This window comes from Phalacrocorax carbo, chromosome 8 (genome assembly GCF_963921805.1).
Source record: "Phalacrocorax carbo chromosome 8, bPhaCar2.1, whole genome shotgun sequence".
Lineage (NCBI taxonomy): Eukaryota > Metazoa > Chordata > Aves > Suliformes > Phalacrocoracidae > Phalacrocorax > Phalacrocorax carbo.
The window spans coordinates 32,153,716-32,179,298 of record NC_087520.1 but is presented as its reverse complement, the minus strand read 5'-3'; the positions used below and the strand labels follow the sequence as shown (position 1 = coordinate 32,179,298).

Below are 25,583 nucleotides of genomic sequence, written 5' to 3'. Positions count from 1 at the left end.
ATTAAGTTACTGTTCCTACATCAGACATCCCAGAGAAAAATTAAGGGCAAAATTGATGGGGTATTAGAAAAACTCAGGGTTTGAAATTAGTTTTGGAAAAAAAATTTACTATGACTATTTTTGGATCCAGGTCTTATTTCACCTTAACTGCAGGCTTTATAAACAAAGATGTTTTATAACAATAAACCTTACTTTCCTTAATTCAAATCTTTCTCAACATATACATAGGATTCAATTGCATAGGAGAGGCCTCCTGTTTTTTAGATTGGATCTATAGCTATCCTAAATAAGCCACCATTTACTTCAATCTTGCTAACTTGCTTGCCTCTTTCTCTGCAAGTAGTTTTTCAAATTAAATTACAGCAATGTAATCGCTTCTATTGACACTGTGTGTCTTTGCATTGGGCAGGAGAACAGATATTATTTGTTTATTGATAAAACGTTGATGGCATTTTTCTAAACATAACATCACATTTAATTTTATTTATTAAAACTGAGTTTGAAATTCTGCACCTATATTTATGTCAGGTCCAAATATTTTCTGGAACAAACCTTGATTGAATGAGATGCAGGCAGCAAAAAATGGGCATATAATGCCAATGAACTGAAGCTCTGTGTGTTCTAGTCTTCACTTAGTGTCTTACAATATGAGGTGTAGCAGCAACACAGGCTCCGGCAGTTTAACCGGAAAGAACTGGCAGCAGTGGAGTGACAAGTAAATGGAATTCACCTTCATTCCTGTGCATGAACATAGGTGGTGCCATCAGGCAGTTGGCAGCATTTACCAGCAGTCACAGCTGGTGAAAGACTGCCATGAAATAGCAAGACCACAAGCCCAGCTCCTGGCTTCACTGGTTCCCCTGCTGTCCCCCCATTTCTGCTTACATTGGGGTTGACTTTGAAGAAGAGTCTCTCACAGGAAACTTTGGCTGTCCACGGAGTTGTGTTTCTGTGAAAGGAATGATATTCTTCTGCACTCAGACCACAGCAGGCTAGAAACAGGCTGGGAGCTGGTTGTGGACAATTGGATTTGAAACCTTCAGCACAGGGATACTTATTTATCCATTTCTCCAAAATAACTCCAAACAGTCAACAAACTTACTTCTTCATTACCTTCATTCTTCATTACCTTTTCCATTTTGTGACTTACGCATTGCTATATATTTGCCACTGGGACTTAAATGCAGCCTTTTCTTTCCTTTCATTTTACTTCAGAAAAACAGCATGTTTCCCCTTGATTTCTTTTCCATTTAGATGAAACAACATAATCAGGTTCATGACGTATGTGTAATCCCCTCCTCTGCCAGTTATCTGCTCAAATATACAAAGTGTAATGCAGTGTTACAGGCATTTCATCATTAACCAAAGGTTAATGAAAAGTTCCTCTTAGTATATGGTGTAAAATGGAATATTATTTTAGCACAGTGCCATATGACTTCAATTTAGCATAAACAAATGCTCACTAAGAAATCTCAGGTGAAAAAATATGGATTTGAATACCAGGATTACATTCTGGGGTGGACACTCAAACACAAATAATGAGAACTTTTTTCCTCTGCAACTTGGCTTGTATGAATATAGGGTTAACTCTTGCACTGGACCTGTTGCTACTGCTGAATAACCTATGTGCTATGGTGGTCTCTCCCACCTTACTAACATATCAGCTTATTCTTCCCCAAAGACATTCCTCTGGTACTGTCAATACACATGGATAGGATCTTTCTTTATTGAAGCAAAGCATTAAAACCCTGAAAAACCCACAAATCATCTCGTCCATCTGCTGATCTACAACACCACATTAAAAAAATTGACCCATAAGGAAAAGAAAAACCTTGGGAGATATAGCTACAGCTACAATTGATACAAATGAAATATCATCAGTTTGGCCTAGAGTTAATGGGACTGGATCTCCCCAAAGAGAGCAGGAATGACAAAAACCTTAAAGAATGAAGGCAGTGAAAGTGTCAGAGAAATAGATCACTGAATTTTGTGCTTCTCTTCTGCCCAGGACAAAGCTGATGGTGTTTCCTGCATTCCTGCTGTATCCACTTCACAATAGGCATTAATCCTTTGGTGGCCTGTATAATAACTATCAGAAACAGTTAACATTTTAAACAAAATTAGAACTATTCACAGCAATCCAAAGGAAGATACCTGACAAATCACTGACCTGCAGATCTCAAAACACAGCAGAATATTTAAAGAGCCTCAGATGATTAGCTGAACCACAGTACTAAGGCATAATGCACTTGGAATAAAAGTTTCAGTCCTATTGTTCTCCCCACATTCCAGTTTTCTTTTCCTCTTCCTATATTAATGATGTGGTTTTTTTGTTTGGTAGAGGGCATACGTGCTGTTAAGTCTGCTTGCTTTCTCTATTAATAGACTTCCCAGGGCAAATTAAACTTCAAAATAATTTTGGCAAATCACAACAAAACACAGAGAAGCAGGTAAGGGGGTGGTGTATAGTTAATTTTTGAACAGTAGATTATTGATCAAAAGAAAAAGTTGTTTTGACTTAGAAAGGATCAGTTGGGAAACATTGTATAGGAGGTACAAGGACTGGGTTAAACCCTAAATTCTCCTTCTGGAGCTCATCTTTGCTGAACTGCTCCTTCCCATAACCATGCATTCAAACCAACCTAATTCAGGCAGCCAAGCATAGCTCTGGACCACTGACTGATGCTTTCTGCAGCACAGAACAATTGTGTTAACTGATGACGAATTGCATAAACTCAGTAGCAGCCTCTAGTTTCACCTCATCAGTAGTACCAGCTTTGGGCATCGTCTAATTAACTTGCTATTGCTCATCCTAGCTAGGCTGTTTCCTCTTGCCACCTTACTATAAGTCCTAGGTGGATTTCTTCCCTAATCTGGATCATTTCACAAAATTGTTTTTGAAAGCATTTAAACCAGCAAAACTCTAAGGCAGGATTTTGCTCGTGGATGGGAGTAAGATAAAGAAGCAAATGCAGACTGGCTTGCTGAAAGGACATAACCTTTGGCTTTTTCCTATAATTTTATTTTTATAACCTCTGATACTCAATCAATATGAAATCACTATAAAATGCTATAAACTTGCAATGTGATTTCAAAGAACAAAATAACATTGCAGTATTATTCAGTGCTAACATTAGAGATTCTTTTTTAACCTCAGTTCTGAGGTCAATCTTTAGAGCTTTCGGACCAGACAGAAAGAACAGACAGACTTTCCTTGTTATCATCTAAATCACACCACATATCATTTGTGCTCACACTGTCAAATTAGCTGAAGTGTCTGCACTGCAGTTTACCAGTATTATTCAGGATGCAAAGTGACTTTCACCCTGTTGTCTCTTGCCTACAAAGGTCAGTTTTGTAAAACTTGTCATCCTGATTGATATTCTAATGTAATATTTTTTATAAATTGCTTTGTTGATATATGTAGCCATTTGCAATGGATGTTTTTCTCCAGGTTTTTGAGAAAACTGAAGTCTGCAACCAGCACTAAACACTGATGAGGACCATTAATATTTGCCTTGAAGAAGGGAGATCTAGAGTCCTTCCTGAAAGGAACCACAGCCTGATGAGCTCTAAGGAGTCTCCTTCAGGCTAGAGACAGTTACCACTTAGAGGTCAGCTTTGCTTTTCAGGAAGGCAAGTGAGGAACTGGAAAACAGCAATAAGAAAAGCTCCCACAGGAGCTTGGGCCCTTGTTTAAATTTCCAGCCAGGGAACCATGCATGCAGGCTTCCTGCTGTGCCACACAACCCTCTGGGCACCAGAGGTAATGGAAGTATGCCCACAGTGCTCCTGCTGAGCACCCAGTGCAGCACTGAATTTGCTGCTCAGCAATATCTTGTGACACCTCTGAGATGCTACCATTAGGAACATGGCAGTTCATCTGGCTTCTCTCATGCATGGCTGAATCTTTACCAACACCAGCCCAGAAGCTTGTGGCAAAATGGTTTCATCAAAACCAAATCCTTACAAGACGATCAATTTTGATCCTCTTACAAAGAAATATTTTCATGTCTGGGATAAAACTTTTGGTCAGAATGATATCTCATAATGCTCACAAGTTCCCTGTGCTTACCACAATAAGAGATAGCTGAAATCAAACACTACCCTCACATCCCCAACCCCCCCCGCTTTGTGTTATTCAGGATGGTCACTTGAACCTGCCTGTTCCTTGTCTTAACAAGTTACAGAATCATAGAATCATTAAGATTGGAAAAGACATCTAAGAGCATCAAGTCCAACCGTCAACCCAACACCACCATGCCTCCTGAACCATGCCCTGAAGTGCCACCTCTACAAGTTCTTTGAACACCTCCAGGGTGTTCCCAGAACAGAGATTAATGAGTAGTGAGGGGAAGAAAAAAATGTCCTCATTTCATTTTGACATGAAATGGGATTTTTTTTGTTTTGAGTCTTGACAAAGCCACACATTCCTAAATGCCAAACAATGTTAATAAAAATATTATGCATTCAAAAAGCACGATTTTAGTAGGCTGAGAGGGTCAGATGGACAACATTTATTACAGCATTAACTCAGTTTGGAATTGTAGGGAGCTATCAAGATTTGAGTTTGTAAATGATCCTTTCCTCAGGAAGAGATAATGCATATATAAAATTTTAACATTCATTATAATGCTTATTGCAGGATTTGAACAAAGTGCTCTCTCACACAACCAGAATATGTCTCAAACTTCTGGACAAGAAGTAGCTAGTTAAAATTTTAATAAATACATAAGTGCTAGAGGTGCCTAGGTTTTACAGAAAGTTTCTTTCAAAGCCTGTTCTTTCCTACTTCCACTTCTAGCTTTTGTCTTCTAGGTCTGTATATGAAAATGTGTGAGGAAAAGAAATAAAAAGATTCAGAACACCCTCAAGCTAAGTTGGAAAATAAATGTCAAAAGACAAAGAGGTGAAAATCAATACATTTCAAACGTAAAGCTACATATTCTCTTAACATGACATTAATTCAAAAATTGGCTGCCATTCAACTGAAAAGTCAGTCTGTCTTTCCTCTCTAATCCTAGTAAGGTCTGTTCTATTAATACATTGTATCTTTTTTTCTGAGCACTGTCTCAGTGCAAAGCTTTAGCCTTATTTGAGTGCTCTCCTGGAGTTCTTTGTATCAGTTTATTGCCTTTGGAAAACTGGATTAACAGCTCTGAAAAAGCTAGCAAATTATTCTGGACATACCTTCTAACTGCAGATGTTCCCTAATATTTCCCAAACAAGCAAAATAACACACGAATTAATTTCACCCATGACTACCTGTCAGCCATTTTCTGGTGCAATCCAGATACATTTTTTATACATTTTTGGGAATAAGGGAAGTATAGAGTAGTAGTAGCTTCAGAGTTTCACTCTAAAGATGGCCTCTGGGCTTCCCTTCAAGAAGGACGACCACCAAGAACCAATCAGAAACACCTGAAGATCAATGTCACTATTTGTCATTCTCTTTTCCTTTGTTTGTAAAATTCAGAATGTCAACAGCAAGCTAGACCATATGCCCTCAGGTCCCACAATGAGCTTCATAATCACATACATAAGATATGTTTTGTCTTTGTTTAAATGTATCATTGATTACTCCTCTTACTGCAAACTTCAGGCCATGGGAAGCGGTTGCAATCAGGCTAAGGGTGCTACAGAAATAATATCTGTATTAACTGTACATAGTAATTATTGCATGCATTTTATCACTGTTTAATTCAATACAGCTAATTCTCATTAAGATGCAAATTTTACTGAGTCACAGCAATTTGAAGGAAGAATGTTTGTGACTCAAGAGCACATACTTATTGGATGCTCTAAAGTTTATTTGAGATGGGACCAAGGTCATTCGCCTCACTGCCCTCAAGTGCCAATAAGAGGGCTAACTGTTGGGTTGTCTTGCATCCCATGGGAAGTGTCCCTGTTATGACACAGTCCTCTGGAATATTTTCTTGGATTATGCGCCTTTCCATGGAACACCTCTTAACGTATTTCCTATCCTAATAACAGATAACCACAGTTTCAAGAAAACTATTATCTTTATACATGGGGCAGCACAATATGCTAGCTACATAGTGGCAGTACAGCTAGCAAACAGTGTCTGCCTGTCAAAAGCCGTTTTTTAGCCCCATACCACACTTTGAAGAAGAACCACTGGTTCACAAAAATCACAGCCAATGTGTCAGTCTAAGCATGCCATCTAGATGCCCTATATTTAAGCTAGAGAATCATTATTTATTGTTGTTATTATTAAACTGTATCCCTTCTAGAGCCAGTATCTCATCTTTTGCAAGGAGAAAGCAGAAAACTATATAATCAAGGAAAGAGGCTGAAGAGGTGGATGCTTAACTGTGTTATGGACTCTTGTTAATTAAAGCCTCTCTTAACCTGCTCTTAATCAAAGTAAATGGCAAGTGGCACGCTCAGCAGATGGGTACAGCTGTGCATGACAACCATGCAGGTGTTTAATTTTTTATTTGGCAAGTACCATAAGCAGCATTCAAACATTTGAGGGTGAGGGGGTGGTTAGCGAGGGAGGATTTCAAAGACACATGCCACTGAAAAAGGGAGATTATTCTGCCACTATTAAGTTACTCAATCAACTTCACTACTTTTGTATTAAATCCCAGTTTGAATTACAGGGGCAGATGTACAATCTCCAAGGCTTTTCAGAGTAATCCCTCTCTTGTATGTGTGTGTCCCCGGAATTTTTTGTAAAGGCTAATTGTATTCAACTGCAGCTTTCTGTCTTTTCACATACCAGAAGCAGTTTTTATTCTTTGTGTCCTGTTCCTAGTACATCAGACAGCAAATGAGTCAGAGGAGACAGAAACAAACCCATCCTAGGTAGAAATTTATCACTGACAGCGCCAGGAGCTCCAGAAACAAGTGAAGAAGTCAGTGAGAGGTTGCATGAACGGAGGAAAGAAAACCCAAATGCAGAACTTTCCAGACAAAGGGAAACCCAGAGAATTAATTATTGCAACTGTCACAAGAAAGAGAGAGTATTCATTTTAATAATATAAAAACAAACATGTTTGAAATAAAAATGGTAATTCAAAACAAAGCTAAGGAAGGCTAAATTTTGCATTTCATGAACATAAGTTATCCCTTGCACCCCCAGTAATCTACAGTATCATTTACTTGCAAGAACAAAATGGAATAAAAGGCCAGGTAAATGAAATGCAGGGTAAATGGCAAGTATTCGGCATTTTACATATGAAATATACCAAAGGAAGGAATTTTGGCAAAGTATCAGCATAAAAACACAGCTTGAAAGGGAACATTACTGAAAGGTAAAAGTGGCAGTACCATCATCTGCATCAATACGTGTTATCCAGACATTTATTCTAGCTACAGACAAGGAAAGAGGCAGAATGTGGATGAGGCAGAGGTAGAATGTGCAATTTCAAAGCATGCAAGTCAGTGTTGATGTTAAAGTGATTCAGAGATTGCTGCTATTTCTTCTTCGCTCATTGCCATGTACTACAGTACATTAAAGGTTAGCTAAAAATAGATTATGCACTTTCATAATATTGCTTTCCCCCATATTCCCGACACACTATACTTTTTCAAATTAGAACAGAAATATCCAGCAGACTCCCTCTGTGTTTTTCCATGCACAAAAAAGTTCTAATACCCTTGTTTAACAATCTGAATGTAAAGAGGAATGGAGCTGCTTAAGAATTCCTTCCATAAGTATTTGTCAGACTTACTGAAAATACAGCCCCCCTTTTGGGTTTGTGTTTCTATCTGCTTGCAAAGTCCGAGATAGTTGGTAGAATATTTTGAACACTTTAAAGCTTTTTCTACTACTTTCCAGTTCCTTTGGCATGCTGCTGTAGTCTTCCAGAAGTGGTATGGCACCCCAAAGCTGGAGAGACAGTGACTTGGATGATTATCATAATCAAAGCATGTAAGACTAACACAGGAATTACTGAATAAGGTTCCTTATACTAAGCCGTAGATTTATAAACATATAGGACTTTTTCTTGTGCAACAAAAGAAATATTTGTTTTGCTTTCAGTCAGAATAATTGTTAAAGCCCCCAGCTCTGTAAGCACTTCAGGTGCTCTTTGGGTGACTGATTCCTATGGTAATGACAGATACATCACCCGGAGTCCCTTAATGAGTCCTGTGCCAAGAAATTAAACAGATCCACAGGTGAACTGCTAAAAGATCAAGTTCTGAGAGCACCACTGTGAACACTTTCCCCTTTCTGGCTTTAGTTTCTATGGTATGGAGGGGGAATATTCTGCCACTGTTGAGAGATACATTTGTGAAGGTTCTGAATGCAAGGATTTAGGAGACTAAAACCAAAGTACCCAACAGACCAACGTATTTCCTTCATATCCTTATTGTATCACTAAATAGTTGCTACTAGGAAAATAAGCTTTCTACAGAGTAACATTATACAGCAATTCCTAATTTAATTAATCTTCCCCCTAAATACCCAATCTACACATTTGCATTTTTTTCTTGATATCACTGAAACTGAAGTGCCAAGAACTTAAAACACATTGTTTTCCTGTTATTCCTAATAGCCAGAATTCAAATAAGATCAGTGAACACTCTTTTGCCAAAGAATACTGATAAAATTATTATCTGCTAGTTTGTTACGTAGATGATAACCATATAATAAAACTACTGTCCAATAGTAGGTGGTTCTTCAACTACCAATGAAGGAAATAAGGTTACCCTTAGATTTTAAAGTACCTAGTTTATCTTAAAAAGATCTCACTGCTGTCTCTGTTGAGGCAAGGGCCACAGTGTGGCATGTTTAAAGGGCTCCACTGCAGAACTGCTCTATTCTCAGCAGCACAGGGTTCCTCCAGAAACTGACAGAAGCCACACTCGTATCTCTCACCAGAACAAGATTATTAGTGCTATGTAATATAGCAGGTGAGGAATATGTTTGCACAAATAAATCTACTTAACTCTTCCTGACTGAGGTAGAACTGGACATACGTACATACAGGATAGTTCATACCTGTTTGATGGAGCAAACTATTCTTTCATCTGAAGTCAATCCAATCCAAGTCAAACCACTTAACATTAGATTTCTGGTACTGAATTTCCAACATTAAATACTACAAGCGATTACAACCATTAGAAGTGTTGGTAACTTTTCCCAGGTATTTTTTATTTTAAAATTTGTCAAAGATAATTGCCTGGATGATTTTGAAATGCAAGTTTTTTATGGCAAGCATGTTAAACATGGAAAAGTAGTTGAGAAAGCAAAAAATTCAGATAATAGAGTGACTTGCTTTACCTATAGGCTGTAGCATAAACGAAGTGTAAAGGACCATTATACTCAAAACACATACATGTGAGACGAACTTTTAATTCATCACACATTGCTTAAAAACACAAACTTTATTTAGTCAGCATTTTGATTTCCAAAATTTTTCCTGTTCTATTTCTGCAGTCTTAACATGATTTTGTTAAATATTTAAAGGCTTCCTTCTCAGCAATAAGCAAATTGTCTATTTGTATAGCAGCTGAAACACTAGCTATACCTTGGAGAATTACAAATATAAACAGAATAAGCATTCAGGTCAGGTCAAAATAAAAATAAAATTAGAGCCTAGAAATGTCTGTAGGAAATAGCACAATTTATATTTACCAAATTCATGTAGAATTAAAGTGGAAGAAGCTGTGTATCCAAAGCTAGCTTATATGACAACCTATACTTCCATAAGTATTTATTATCAATACAGCATATCTAACAAGCTAAACCATTCCAGCCATATTTGCATTTCAGAGTGATTATTTTTGTAGCTAGCATATTAATTTCCTTGAAATGAATAATTTATTGTGGTTATTTTTCATTTCTTCCTCATGTGTATTTTCAAGAAAATGGTGTCCTAAGGCTTGAATTACCAGCCTAATACTAGATAGTTACCTTGATCTTTCCTCAAGATACACGTATGCATGTGTGTTGTCAGGGCTTCCTAGTATTTTCTCCAGCAGACAATATTAGGTAAGACTAGAAAATAAAGATACAAGGTGATTTAAGATCTTTTTGATTCAAGATGATTCAAAGATTCAATACCACCAGTATGCAGTTATATAGGGGCATCCCTTCTGGTATTTGCATATTATTTGGGGCTATAATTTCAACCTACATTCTCTAATTTTGTCACAGAGGCAGAGTCAGGTGAAACACAGGTAAGATACTTCTTGAGTGAAAGGCCCTTCTTGAGTGAAACAGGACTGCAGTCATGGGAAGCAACTTTTCAAGTTTTAAAAAAAAAATCATGATGAGTCCAGCAGATGCTGCTATTTTTGAGGGGCATCTCAGGTTTGGCACTATCAAATCCTATCTGTCCTGGCAGCCCACCTCTTCCATGACTGCCTCCATGCAGAGGATCCTGAAGCCTCTCACACCACATGTCTTCTCAGGTCAGAGATCAGCCTGGGCAGCTTCAGAATTAGTAGTGCTCTATGGAATCTACCCCACTGTACTTGATTTGAAGTGGATTATACTTCTGCTTAAAAATAGGGAGAAACAGGAGGGGAAAAAAAGAATAGCAAAGGCTAATACAATAGCTGGTCTTCCACCGGGCACTGAAACTCTCCCTTCTTGATAATGTTATGATATTTTCTTCATTTTGCCCATCTCATTTGTCTCTGGGGAGAAACAAAGCCAGGCTCAGCACTGCTGAGGGAATGCAATGGCGCAAGCAGTAAGCGGGGATGCTCTTGACTCCCACTGAACCACTTCTGTCCCCAAGGACCTGCCAGTGGCAGATCAATGATGGGTCTGAAGGAGTGCACTGGGGAAGAGCTGGCATGTGGGCTCCCACTTCCACTGCTGGCCCAGAGTTGGTGAACACACTGATAAACACGATCTACTGGGGAAGAATAGCCTATATTCTATAAAGGGAAAATTATGTCTTTTACAATCAGTGTCCTGTGAAGGACACTTCTGAAGGAAAAGTGGACAAGCGTCATCAGTGATTAGAGGATACCTGGAGCAATGAAATGCTTTCAGTGAGATCCCTCAAAAATGAACAAACCAACCAACCCCCAAAAATCTTCTATAGGATTGACCTCATGAAACCAAATATAGACCAGCTGTGAACATACAGTACCCCTTTGTTAAGGGACATCCATTTTAAAGGTGGGACAAAAAGTGTAAGGAAACCGTATGCCTCCTCTGCTTTCCTGTCACTGCAGGACCCAGCCTCTCTGTCTGCCCCATTCCCATGGTGCCTGGCCTCTTCGCAGCTTTTCAGCCTTGCAGCCCATGTGGAACATTGTGCTTCTCTCCGTGCTGCCTGGCATCTTGCTGCCCAGACACCACCTCCAACCCCTCTGGATGAGAATCTGGAAGATGCTCACCCTGCTTACTTATTAGCCTCAAAAGACAAAAGTCTTTTGGGGACCTTCCAAGTGTGAATAAGCTGCTTCTTGCTCTGCTTCAGATAAGCTGCTGACCACCAAAATCTTTGGAAAATTGTCAGAATCTGAGTATTTGTTATAGTTCAGTACAGACACTACACTTTATATGCAATGTTTACTGTCTCCCAGCTTCAGCAGATAACATACAAACTGCAAATGGATATAAATTAGTGAGCTCTTCCAGGGGACAGAAAAATGTATTTTCTTCACTGTAAACTACATGTAAACATAAAATGTCAACAACCCAGTCAGGAAAAGAATTTATTTTTCCTTTTAAACATGGAAAACATACACTGATGCGGTAACCAATGCATATAGGTACAAACTGCATATTTACTACTGCCGTTTCTTGTAGCATGAATGTTAAGTGCATACTTGCACGAACTTCTAGGCCCTAAACCTGTCAGCTTTCCTTATAGTCATCTTAAACATTTAAAAAATTTAAAAAGTTTTTGTAAGGGCTAAAGCATTAGTAGTTACTGCATAAGCTGAAGATGGAATTTACTGTGATCATTCTGCATCTAATGCTTGCACAAGACTAATTGATTAAGACATTCCCAGATGGTTTTAACAGGATCTATAGAGTGACAGTCAAAATTTTTAATACTTACAGAGTCACAGAAGAATGGCATCAGTAACACAAATTGTATAAGTAGGTGGCATTAGAATGTGCTAGCAATGCACCAAAAAAGTTATTTTTAAGGACTGTGACAAGAAATATTCCAATTAGGCTACGTAAATTACCAGAATGTAACCATCATTACTAAAAAGAGAATTTCCCCTGTCACCATAAAAACAATTCATTGTACAGACTGAAGAAATATATACTCTTTGGACTTATTATTAAAATAAATGTAAAAAGTTATAAATAAATGGGCCTTAAATTGCAATAATTACCTAGAAACACTGAACAGATGAGCACAGGTGAACAGTACACACATCAAAGCACAGAGTGAAGAAAATGAGAATAAATGCTTGCTCTCTCTTAAATGCTGTGTCTTCAGGTAAGAAACCTGATGTCAGCTCACAGCCAACAAACGTAGTTGATGTAATTAAACAACAATACAGGTTTATTATATAACCAGATGGAAAGCTGTAGACAAGTCTGAACAGCACTAAAAGAAGATTTAATTAAGTCTGCAGAAGATCTATTTATGCAATGCTGGAACCAAAGCATACGAACTGGATCTGTTCTGCTCTGTCACTTCTTTCCAGCTTTTTATTCTCAAATTTCTAAGATTATTTAAAAAAATGATAAAGGAGGAAAAATGGAGCAGTTGGAATGAAATAATGAATTTTTCATGTCAAAAGTCAGCGCAAAAAAGAAAGGTACTCTGCAACACAAGAAATAGGAGCTGCACCAGAGACAGGGTTTTGTATTTAACCTCTCAACAAACAGAATATTCATTGCTTTTCATAAAAAGAAAGTGTGAAAATCTAAGCAAATCTCATAGTTCAATCCCCCTTCCTAATGTACTTCAGGCTGACAAACACATCTCTGACATCATTGTACTTCAGCTGACAGCCCCCTACAGCCCTCCTGCAGCTCACTCAGTGACTAGCCAATTCTCTTGTTCCTTTTCCCCATACTAATGTTGAGGTGTCTCTGCCATCTCCCATTGCCAGTGGGCAGGTGGACTGGCCTCCTTCTCTCTACATACCTCTCCTTTCACCCCATGACATGTTGCCTCCCAGCAACATAGCCCCTTGTCTCCAGCTATCCAAGCATCCGGGAAGTGGAAGCACCTTGTAGGCAGTTTGCCTATATGAGCTCCCTTCTTAGCTCCGCTTCTCATCCCCTTGCAGGACTCCCTTGAGCCTTACAAAAGGCCAATCCTGAAAGGCTGCATGTGCTTTATTTAGACTTGAACCATTAGCTCAGCAGGTTGTTTCTTTGAGCAAAATCTCCTTTTTCAACAGCAGAAGTTAACAATCATGATACATTACAACAGTGGCCTTTTGCCTCAAGATGGGCACACTGTAAGCATCACCACACACAGACACACACACAAAAAAAGCACAGGAAAAGAAATATGGAAAGGGAAACAGCAATTTGACTGGGATCAGAATGAACAAAAGGGCCAAATCACTTGTGTGGCCACAGTGACCTGCTGAGCTGCACAGCTCCAGTAAGACCATACAGCAGCACTAAAGCATGAGCGAAGTATTGCAGAGGACCCCTAGGCACTGCCTATCCTGCTTGCAATGTTGTATCGAAGCCACAGGCAGGCTTCCATGCTCCTCTGCTAGCTATGCTTCTCTTACACCAGCTGCCAATATGGCTTAGCGGTATTTTTATTAGCTCTGGTTTAAAAGTATGACAATAAATGCTTTCATTAAATACACAAGTGACATTTTAAGGTAGTCAGTGAAAGAAATTAGTGTTAAGCTGCATTCCTCATTATCTGATTTGCCCAGAATACTTAAGTTAGTTTCTCTACAGTTTTTCCAGTTACCATTTGGTAGCTGCCTCTTTGCTTGATCAGTGATTTTTTTTGCTCCCTCAGCTGCTGTCTGTACAATGACATGCTTAGACACATCTGAGAAATTCAAGTGTCTTGTTCTCCTCACTCATGTCTATCTCAATTTAATTCTCTTTCAGTTCTCTTTTCCTCTCAGACAATTCCTTGTTAGTATAAATCACCTGTCACTTATCTTGATAGATTTACTTGGATCCAAACTGAGAAAGGCGAGATAATTCTTAACTCTCACTGTAGCATTCTTTATTTTACCATTCTGACATTCTACATAGCAATACTATGGTTTCCAAACTTCATTTTAATATTATAGATTGCGAAATTACAGCTCGGTTAAACAAAGAAGTGGGCTAAGGGAGATTTATGACTATTCAATAGGTGTTTTGAAGTACTGTTTTTAGCCATGAATTTCACAGCCTGCCAAAGAAATGTATTTTCAGGTAACACCATTAAAAGGGAGATTCTACATGCTGAAAAAATATGTGTGTATGGAATGTCATAATACTGTTCACCTTTACTGATTAAAATAAAGAGTGTGAAACTACAGTAAAACTTCAAAACCTGGGGTTTATCCTGAGAAATAGACAGTATTCACCTTACAGTATTTTCAAGGCAGGGCTTTGGGTGGTCAGCCTGGTCCCACTGCACAGTGGGGCCAGGGTGAACCCTTCAGTCATTTCAGCCCTCAAGAGCACAGAGCTGTTTGTTAGTGTAAAATTAAGCCCATGAATGTGTGTGTATGGACCAACACTTCAAAATCTTTTTTGGGTGTTGGCTGGTTTTTTTTTCTTGAGGCTTTTGTGGTTTGGGTTTTTTTTCAGTTGGTTGGCTGGTTTTTTTGTGCCCTTCCCCCCATCCTTTCTGAAATCTTTGCAATGTAGATGGTTTTAGACTCCATGTGTCACCTCCCTCCCACATGGCAAGGCTGCTGATACCCAGAAGCACGAGGCAGAGTTCTGTGGCCACTCTCACCTTGATGGGATCTTACTCTGAGGCATCTCCCAGCTGCATTTGTTGTGCAATGACAGCTCTAGGCTTTTCCTTCTGCCATTCTGATAGAGGGATGATTTCAGTTCAGCCAACAACTCTATTAAATGGAATCACTAAATAGCTTGTAAGGGAGCCAGTGCTCACCAACAGCAGTAGGAACTTACCTGGTGATTTCAGAAGAGCTTTGGCTCAAGCCAAGATTGCCTTTGCTTTACAGGAGAGTAAAAATTTAGGAACAACAAATATTTAATATTCAGAATATGAATAGCTCACTATTAATAGCTCACTAATATTAACAAGTTGACACTATGGAAGAAACAAATGAAACAGAAGATAACTATGGGAAGCACAGTAACAATTCCATGTATCAATAAGAAGAGAGCACTTTTCACAGCATCACAGACTCACAGGTTGGAACGGACCTCAGGGATCATCTAGTCCAACCTTTCTAGGTTAGAGCACAGTCTAGACAAGATGGCCCAGCACCCTGTCCAGATGACTCTTAAAAGTGTCCAATGTGGCCGAGTCAACCACTTCCCTGGGGAGATTATTCCAATGGTTGACTGTCTTCACTGTGAAAAATTTTCCTCTCATGTCCAATTGGAACCTACCCAAGACCAACTTGTGTTCGTTCCCCCTTGTCCTCTCCATGTGACTCTGTGTAAAAAGGGAGTCTCCGTCTTCTTTGTAGCTACCCCTTAAGTACTGGTACATGGTGATGAGATCCCCTCTGAGCCTCCTTTTCTCAAGGCTGAACAAACCCAGTTCTCCCAGCCTATCCCCATATGGCAGGCTTCCCAGTCCTTTGATCATCTTGGTGGCCCTTCTCTGGACCCCTTCCAGCCTGTCCACATCCTTTTTGTACAGCGGGGACCAGAACTGTACACAGTACTCCAGGTGTGGCCTGACAAGCGCTGAGTAGAGTGGGATGACGACTTCTTTCTCTCTGCTGGCGATGCCCTTTTTGATGCAACCCAGCATCCTGTTGGCCTGCTTGGTCACAGCAGCACACTGTTTGCTCATGTTGAGCTTCCTGTCCACCAGGACCCCCAGGTCCCTTTCCACAGAGCTGCTCTCCAGCCAGGTGGATCCCAGTCTGTACTGCACTCCTGGATTATGTTTTCCCAGGTGCATGACCTTACACTTGTCCTTGTTGAACTTCATAAGGTTCTTGCTGGCCCACTCTTCCAGCCTATCCAGATCTTCCTGCAGAGGACCACTATTTTCTAAATAGTGGTACAAAAAGCTGATATTTGAAGAGGTTTCACTTTCCACAAAAAAGATTATAAATAAATTATGGCTTATTATAACATGACTTGGGCAGACATTAATTCATTAGGTCTTCAGGGATTTGGGTAGAATTTTTTTGGATGAATGCAATCAGACCTTTGGTTATCACACATTCCTAAAGTCATGCCATGGTTGTTGGTTCAGTTATACTTTTTAAAATACTCCTCAAATATAAAATGATAAAAACAGCTTTAGCAATGTATTTACAGTTGTGGTAATCTGTTATGAATTTAATCGCAGTGCATTCACACTGAAGGTTTCCATTTTCACCCTCATTTAATACACCATCCCCAGGAGGAGTCATTTTGACAGAGAGAGTACGTGCTCTCTTAATAGCTTTAAAAATCACTGCAGTTTATTAAACTCCAGGCAATATTCGTAATTGTGAAAAAGTTCATAATTTTGGAAACAGTGACTTAACTAAGTTTGCAATTCCTAAAATTCATTGCCTACCACTCTGTTCAAAATCTCTAAGCTACTAAGGAATAGCAGTACCCTTCTTGTAGGGCTGGCAGCACCTTCACCATATTGAGATTATCTTCAATGCAACAGCATGATGAACTCAAAGCCCATTAAAAACACTGCTGAAAGAACACAGGAAATCCTGAGTTTAAGAAAAGCCTGAATGGGAAAGATATAATTTAATTCTATTGACATCTTAGAGACAATTACTTTTCTCTCAAATATCACGCTATCATTTATTTTAATCAGATACCTGTATTAATATATGCATTTAGCTCTGCAGAACAGGAAAAATAGAGTGGGAAAGAACACCAAGCCCCTGTTTTGAAGGGAGGGAGACAAGCATCAGTTGACTGCAAAACAGTGTGCACTCACAATGCAATTAAGTTTAAATTAGCTAATATTAATTTTGCATGCCTATGGCACCTGCAGTGTACCAGATACTGACTCAATGAGTATGTGCACACACTGAATTTCACTGCACTGGTTTTAAAGCTGGCTTTCTGGACTAACTGAGAAGCATGGCCTGTAGAAGCATTAGGGAAATCTCACTAATCGAAGTCAGTCTTCAGAAGCTTAGAGAAACATTAGTAAGAGTTGATCATCCACTCATAACCTTTCATAACATTTTAATACAGAATTGCTCTGAATGAAAATATTGAATAGTATTGCATTCTTTCACTTCATAGAAGTTCCCATGAAATTATTTTAATATTATCTGAGAATAACCAATAATCTGAGAATTATCAGAATAAAAAAGTTTGACCTCACTGCATTTTTGATTTATATCAATATAAAAATATATATAGTAAATATGTAATAAAAGACAGCCTGTTAGCAGTAATACACTCATTGACTAGCAGAGTAACTTGATGGACAAGTCAAGTGATTTCACACCATGAAAGAAGACACCAACATAAAGCGATCTTTTAAGATCATATTTAAGATCATATTTCATCATATTCGAAGAATATGATGAAAAAGAACTGGAGCAGGAATATGACATGAAAAAAATATATGTGTGAACATTATTTTAAAGAAAAATGTACATATATTAGTGGCTTAATTTCATGCCTACAATTTACGAGCAGCTTTGAAAGTTGACCAAGGCAACGCTGGTCTCCCTTTTGATAAGACTAAGACTGTGAAAGAAAAATTAAAGAAAAAGATTATTGAACTTATAGAGTGAAAAAGGAACCACATTGCACAATTAGAGAAAAAACTGCTTAATAAAATGCACTTTAAAAAACTTGCTGATGTTTGGAGGAGTTTCTTTTAATCTTAGGTCATAAAACTGTGGAACTGAGGGGACTGAAAATCTCCTCTAAAACCTAAGGTATTTTTTAGGTCTCAGCACTGCATATGGATACATGTAGCATTACTATCAAGGTTTGAAGCTTGCTTTGCTGGTACTAGCATTCAAATTTTATTAGAAGAACCTCCAAATTTTGTGGGGCTTAAAATAATCACTTATTAGCTTTTTCTTTTCTCCCTAAGAATATGCTTTTTCATTTTGAACCTTTAAGGTTCAAGTTCTTGAGCATTTCTGAACTCAGAAAGCAATAGCTTATCAAAGAAAGAAAAAACTACTATACAAACATCAGCTTTTGGATTCAGGTAAGAAAAAAAAAGAATGAAAAATTACAAAGAAAATACTATGCTATTTAGGTGGTTCAAAAGATTTGTGTAATTAAGTTACGTTTTGCAGTTTGTGTAATTATTTATGAGTTCCAAATATTTGGCTCCATGATTAGATAGGTACCCTATGTGCGGAACTTCGTAGAACTTGTGACCAGAAAGTTTACTCATGAGAAAATACCAGTTCACATCAATAGAAAAACTTTCCTGAGCAAAGACAGATACAAACATAACAGGTAGAAGGTATATGGGTCTGAATGTCTTGACAGTGAATCATCACCTCCTTTGCATAACAAAGGGAGTGATATTATGTCCTTTAAGACAATAATGTGATTGGTCCTTGAAAAAACAAAATTTTATGTGGAAATACTGAAGTTGACTAATTAGGGACTAATTCATACTATGTAGTTTGAGACTACAAATTTCAGCATCTAAATTAGAATCCTGTATAGCCAGCACAGAGGGTCTTCTGCAGAAGACAAATCAGAGCATCTCTAGTAGTGCTCAATTTCCAACCTCAGGGTGGATAACATTAACTCATCTGAAAAGCATTCTCCTTTCTGTCTTTAAAATAAGAGACTAAGAACATCCACTGACTCAAACTAGATTTTCTGCAAGTTCTGCAAGTCCACAAACTGTTGACCTGTGGTTTTGCAAAGTTTGCTTCCACTCTCCTACCTAAGTGATTTAAAGTAAGAAAAAAAAATCAATAACCTATATGTAAACAATCATACTAACTGTTGCCCAACATAGCATCTGTTATAAGCACCAATAAAAATCTTGCAAATGGATTACAAAGTAAAATACATTTTATACATTACAAAAATGGCACTTTTGGCTCTACCTGTTCATATATGGTAGCAGTTTTATAAACTACAAACACAGTTCTACCACTTATTCTGTTAAATGCTTTTGAAACAGTGACTTTCTAACCAGAATACCTGCCACTTTATAACGGAATTTTATTGTAGGAGATTGAGAAAATAGAAAGTTTCAGGACATCTACATTGAAAACCTACTGATAACTTTTTTATTATATCGATGTGTTGCAACCTGTGATAGATAAAAAATGGCCCTTCTGAATACCGTCTGTAGTAAATGAAAGGTAGCATACAAGAATTATTCTAATGATGATTTTTAATTCTCTTAGAGCTACACTCTTACTTTTCCATAATTCTGCTATTTATAGCGTATGAATTTAGATGTTATTTCTGCTATGGCTGAATTGGCAAGATGTTGAACTTTTTGGCCTTAACCCCAGGAAAGAAGAGAAACATTTTAGAAGACCCACTGGCATCACTGAGAAGTTACTTACATAAGCTTGCTATTAAGCATATAAACTTAACTGATTTGCTAGGTTAAGACACTATAGCAATTCAGAAGATAGGTATTCATTCTACACCATTTGACAGATGGGAAACCCATGCAGCAGGTCAATGAAAAATTCTGGACCAGGAGAGTGGAGTCTCATATTCCAGTCAATTTTCCATCCTACTTGACCCAGACCATATCTTTCTTTATGCAGCAGGAATCTCACAAGATTTTTTTCAATTAGAACAGTATTAACCACTTTTTACACTGATTGCTTCCATTTTGGCTTCTGCTTACAACTAACAGTAACTCTCCTCTCTGCATTCAGACCACGTAACTTGTAGATGTATTCTTGACCCTAGTATCCCAATCACGTAATTTCTCTTTCTTGTAAAAGCCTTACAAAACTGTTCTTGCCCACATCCAGACATGTTTTGTGCTGCCTCTACTAACACCAGTTAACTTTTCCCTGTGCCACTTTCTCAGTTATTTAAGGCACCAAACAGGCAACCACTATCCATATTGCTATGCGGTATCTTCTAGATATGGTTTCCTCTGTAATGTACCTAATGTGAAACATTCTAACTTTAAACACCTTACAAACCATTTCTTTATAGCAGAAGAATAAGATCTGAACAATCAGATTACCTGGTCACCTGTGGAGCTCCTTCTCAACTGCAACCTTCTCAACATAAGAATATCATCCACTTGTTTCCTACTCTGTGCAGAAATATTTTCGTTGTTGGGTAATCAGAGCTTGCAGGAAGTCACATGTTTAATGAAATGCTAGACTGAAAAGAAAGAAATTTCTCTGCTACAAGCCTCTGATCTACATTGTGCTCTCTATGTTACATGATATTCGCATTTTGGAAGGAACCACATTTGACTTATGCAAGTATAGGTATTTTCATTTAAGATTCTTACCTTCTTGGAAACCTGGCTTGTATTTAGCTGCAGTGGTGAAAAGCAGAGAGGAAATGAAACACTGGAACATCTTCTTCACAGGAGCAAACAATTCACATCCATGCAGATCTCATGGACTCCTACCACCTGAGTAACCTCTTCAGCCAGCCAGAGAAAAATCAATCCTTTGTGCACACTGCACAAGCTCTGCAGGGAGCTCTCTGCCTACGGTCCTACCCTGGACCATGGGATATGGACCTTAAAACCAGAGGCATAGACCACCTGTAACAAATAAAAGTTAAACCCAGAGTCATTCTTGTGCTTTTACAACTCTCTGAATGCAACAGGAAAATTTAAATGCCCCAAAGCTTCCCTAACACTTCGGAAGCATACGGAAAGCCTATGTTACATGCTAAGAAATTCTGCTAGAGAGAACAGCAACATATCAAAGAGTCAGCAAAGACATCACAACTATTACTCCCTCAGGGTAGCTCATCTGAACACAGATAGAACTGTGTGGGTGAATAAAGTCGAGCCTCTGCTGTGGACTTAGACCTGTAAAATACATGTCTGGTCCTTTTAGTTATATCTGCAGTACAGTTTTATAGTGTACATTCAATCTGGCTGTAAAAAGAGATGTTACAGATGAAGTCAGAAAAGACTTACTCAAAATAATATTGATCAAATTGCAAGATCAGTGAACAGCGAAACAGGTACGTCTTCTTCTAGGTCTTTGTCACTGATTGACTCTAGGACCACTACTACGAATGTACTTTCCTAATGGGTTAGCAGAATTGACTTCTGAATGACAGTGTTTCTTCTCCGAGCTTATACAACCCCAAGAGTGCAATGAAGTAAGTTTTGCTGGACTTTGTCCTGGACAAGTGTCATTTGGAGGCATCAGGTACATACTCCTACTGCCTCACAGAGAACTCAGTTTCTTTTTGCAAAGAAAATATATTTGTCAGTAACTTATATTGTGACAGTTAATTAAAAAGAAACTATAAACCTCTGACAAAAAGCAATCCACATTATTCCCAAATGAGCTCCTGTACTTTGCTTCTGTTCTCTTATGTACCAATTACATGCACGTCTCTTCATCTCATCAACAATAGTTTAATAGTGCTCTAGAAAGCAAGCAGGCATAGTAGCTCTCCAATAGGCTTACCAAAGGACCATTAAATGTGGGGAAGCAAATTAAAAGTTCAGTAAACAATGTGAAGAACTGAAAAGGACCCAAAATGCTTCAGCAAAAAGACAGTGGTGTAACACTGACATGGCTTAAAAGGGCCCTTTTCAAATGGGATTCCCCAGCACACATCTCACCAGCCATCAGCCTGCAGAATCTTGCCATTCAGCATCCACACCCACACACCACATGCGAAAAAAAGTGAGACAGGAGCTATAACTGGGACCAGAGGAATCTGTGAATGCTTGGGGGCCACCGTGGGAATCGACCCAGTGTGAGCAATGTCAGTCCAGCAGCAGACACTGCAGAAGCCGCTGGGCTCATTGCTCCCAAGGACACTTACATATGTGTGGTTCTATGCATGTAAGCAAGCCAGCAAACTGAATTTTTCAGCCCACCTTCCCCACAACCATACAGAGTTAAGCTATTAATGGAGAAAGAAAGAAAACTCAGCTTAGAGTCCAACTGGCATAGCTGCCAGAGGTCCCGCAGAATATGTTACAATTAGGTTTTACAGAGCACTGTAGGAAGAAACCCTGAAGCCTGATGAGGTTTAAAGTCAGTATTTCACTGTCAGAGACAAGAAACTGCTCTGGTTATTGGCTCATACTGACTTCACTTCCAGTTAACAATCATAGCCAATAAATTATCTGCCACTTCTGATATTCTTGTCATTTGCAGGGATACTGCAAATTTTCATGCATTTATATAGTGAGTAATTTATCAGATATTCTTATAAGTACTCATATAATCTAGATAGCAGCAAGTGCTTAGTCACTGCTGAGAAGCACTACTGAGAATCTGAAAGATTGGAGGGGAACAGCGTTGTCCAAATAGTTTTCATTCTGCAGCTCTGCCCTGCTGTAGAGAGCTGCATTTACATGGTGAAGCTTCTGGGATCTTATAGATTATTACTTAAAATTTCATCTAGTAAGAGCAGTTCTGTTTAATAAACTGATAAATATTCCTGAACAAATATAATAGATTGTTATAATATCCAGCACTAAAATTTAGGAGTAGATAAGTGCAAAGAAAATAAAAGATGAAGTTCTGCCCTACCAATTGGGAGGCACCAAAAAAAAAAGTCTCTTGGCTTTTATCAGAATTTCCCCACTTACTGCCTCAGCTAATGAAACATAATGTAGTGGCAGCGGTGTTATTGTTGCCTACAAACCTCACCATAAAGCAGATGCGTCTTGAGATTAATTTAGCAGTTACCACCAGAATCTTATCCATAATCTGTCTCCTGAAGCTGTTTTGTTTTTTTTTAATACAGCATATTTGATAGATCACACCCATTTAAAACATAAGACACATAAAAGCACTTTTCCATTTTTTAACTTGCAACTAAAAAAATACATAGTGAGCTTTCTTGTCAGAGACTAGTGAAAGACACAAATATATAATTCTTAAAAAAAAATCAAATAGATTGATTTTATGATAAAGTGAATTATTCAACACTGATAGTGACCAAGGAGAACCCAACACAAATAGGAAATATTTAAACATACATTGCAAATATGCAGGTACTTCAATTAAATAATTAGAGACAAGTGCATGCAAGTCGTTTAAAATACATATTTAATGGTGAGAACAGATATGAGAGAAGTATATATAATACACACACAGAGACATTTGCTTCCTTGCCAGAATGCTGCTTAAGCCAACCTGAACAGCCGAAGTAAAACACCACTAGCTCTAAGTTACACAGGAAATTGGGGTAATAGCTTCCTCCCATGAAAATGGGAGGTGAACCATTAATGACAATATAACATCAAGGACTACACTCCTAAGAAACCCTATAACCAGAGAATAATTTTTTGATTGATGGGCACAGATTTTACTAGATTCCTGGTAAAAGACCAGCTCAAACAGAAACAGGTTTCTGCTTCTAACTTCTTACTGTCTATGAATGGCAGACTGAGCAGTCCACATAAGTGTGCCCTAAGCACAGGGGCAGCTAGGCATCACAGCTACAGCCTAAAGCCAAGGCACAAAATAGAGTCCTCTTTTTCCTAATTACAAAACAGAAAGAAAATGTTTTCCTTAGCTATACATCTTCCTAGCAACCTCCTTGTTTGACTTTTCTAGACTCCTCTATCACAATAGATTCTTCTACTTAAAAAAGTAAAAGAAAATCTCAACAAGCAAGTTAACTTTGTTTTTATTGGCAGATGTTTATCCTTTCTTGGAAGACTAAGTTCTCAGACCTCTACAAGAAGGACAGGTTTGTTTTTGAATCCTGAATTAAGAAGCTGTTCCACTTCCTTTCAATCCCTTTCCAACTCCCTGTTCAGACCACTTTCCTCTCACTAGGTTAAAGAGAGTAAATGGCTTAGATTCATTACCTTTCCTCCTCCAAAAAAGTTCCCAACAGGCTTTGCATAATTTGGCTTCAAAGTTCTGAGTGGTCTGAACTGCCAATAAAATTAATGGTAAATGATTGTGCTTCAACTTGCAGAATTAGGCCCATTCATTAACACTCAGGCAACATCAAATTACTGTTTCCAGTGTAGAAATGAAACCACCTCTAAGACGAAATATCCTTTCTCCCTTCTTATTCCTCAAACACAGCAGTGGATCCCAAGTGGGAGGGGTGGGAGGGGAAGGTGGGAATGCTCAACAGGTGTGAACATGTCTCTGAAATAGTTTCCTGCTTCCAAACCACACCCAGTATGACACTAAAGGTGGGGGAAGCAAGCTGTGTTTCTAAGTTTGAAAATTTGAAAATTAAGCTGCTGCCTTGGGGTTTGAAGTAACAGATACTATACAATAGAGGACAATCTTTCCAAAAGGAGAATGCAACAACTCTCAAACAAGTAAGAGTAGGCTCAGCTGGTTCTTTAGATCACGATTTTTGGAAGCATAAGAAAATCAGATCAAATACATTATGAAATAGATATTCTCCAAATTTAAATGAAGTTGAAAGCAGATATTAAAGGGCTATATGATACAGAAAATCATAGGAGACTGCTACTGGTAATGTTAATTATAAACGTTCCTAATACTTTGTCGCTAAACTCTAGACCTTATTCCAAGTTCTCTTTATATATAATAGTGGCAAATTTGTACTGTTGTAGGAAAGGTTTTGTCAGCACTTCCATTATAAACCTCTTGGTGGGACTTGAAACTTTGTCATAAAAATGTGCTTCAGCAGTAAAATTGGCATGGACAGTCTCAGTTTATTACGACGACAGTAAGCGTGTTGCAAATATAAAATCACAGAAAGGTTGAGGCTTGAAGGGAATTGTGGAGATCACTTAGTCCGGCTTCCTTGCTCAGAACAGGGCCAGCTACAGCAGGTTGCTGAGAGCTGTGAGTAGTTGAGACTTGAATAAATCCAGCATGGAAAATAAAAAAACCTGTCCAGGCAACCTGTTCCAGTGTTTGATTACCCTTACAGTAAAAAAAGATTGTTCTTATGTTTATATAGGTTATATTTTACTATGTTATTCATTCTATATTTTATACTGTATTTAAGAAAATAAGTTTTAAGCTAGCAAGAATTAATGCCATTGCTGGCTTGCCATGATCTAACTATCTGAAAAGAATGCGACTCTAATCCATTACTGAGGTGCCTGTGTATTTGTTACAGGCTTCATGCATGACCACATACTAACATTGGACCCCTGCCATTCTCTATGTTAAATTTGACATGGCCTGAAATTCAACTGAATTTGAATTTTCGAGCCAAAAGGCATGCCTCTGGTGTTTGAGAAAACACCGTGTGAACTTTTAAGTGCCTAAAGGTGATAACTTCTCTCAGTAATCCAGCTGTGAGGAAAAACTGAGCAGAAGAATGTGATTCCCTTTAATCCCCTTGACATAAACAATGAAAAAATTTTACTGAAATTTAAAAACTAATAAAGACATCCAGACACTCACCATAAGAGATTTCAAGCAAAATTGCAAAAAAGTAAAATTATAATAAA

General features: G+C 38.3%; 1 long non-coding RNA gene across 1 annotated transcript in view; it reads right to left on the bottom strand.

Annotated features, from left to right (window-relative positions):
• The window catches only part of LOC135314785 (uncharacterized), a 216,175-nt gene that overhangs the window by 82,213 nt on the left and 108,379 nt on the right, over positions 1–25,583 (bottom strand). Inside the window, exon 3 of the long non-coding RNA XR_010374270.1 lies at positions 20,484–20,744. This is a non-coding gene — a long non-coding RNA (uncharacterized LOC135314785). The remainder of the gene's footprint in view (positions 1–20,483; positions 20,745–25,583) is intronic.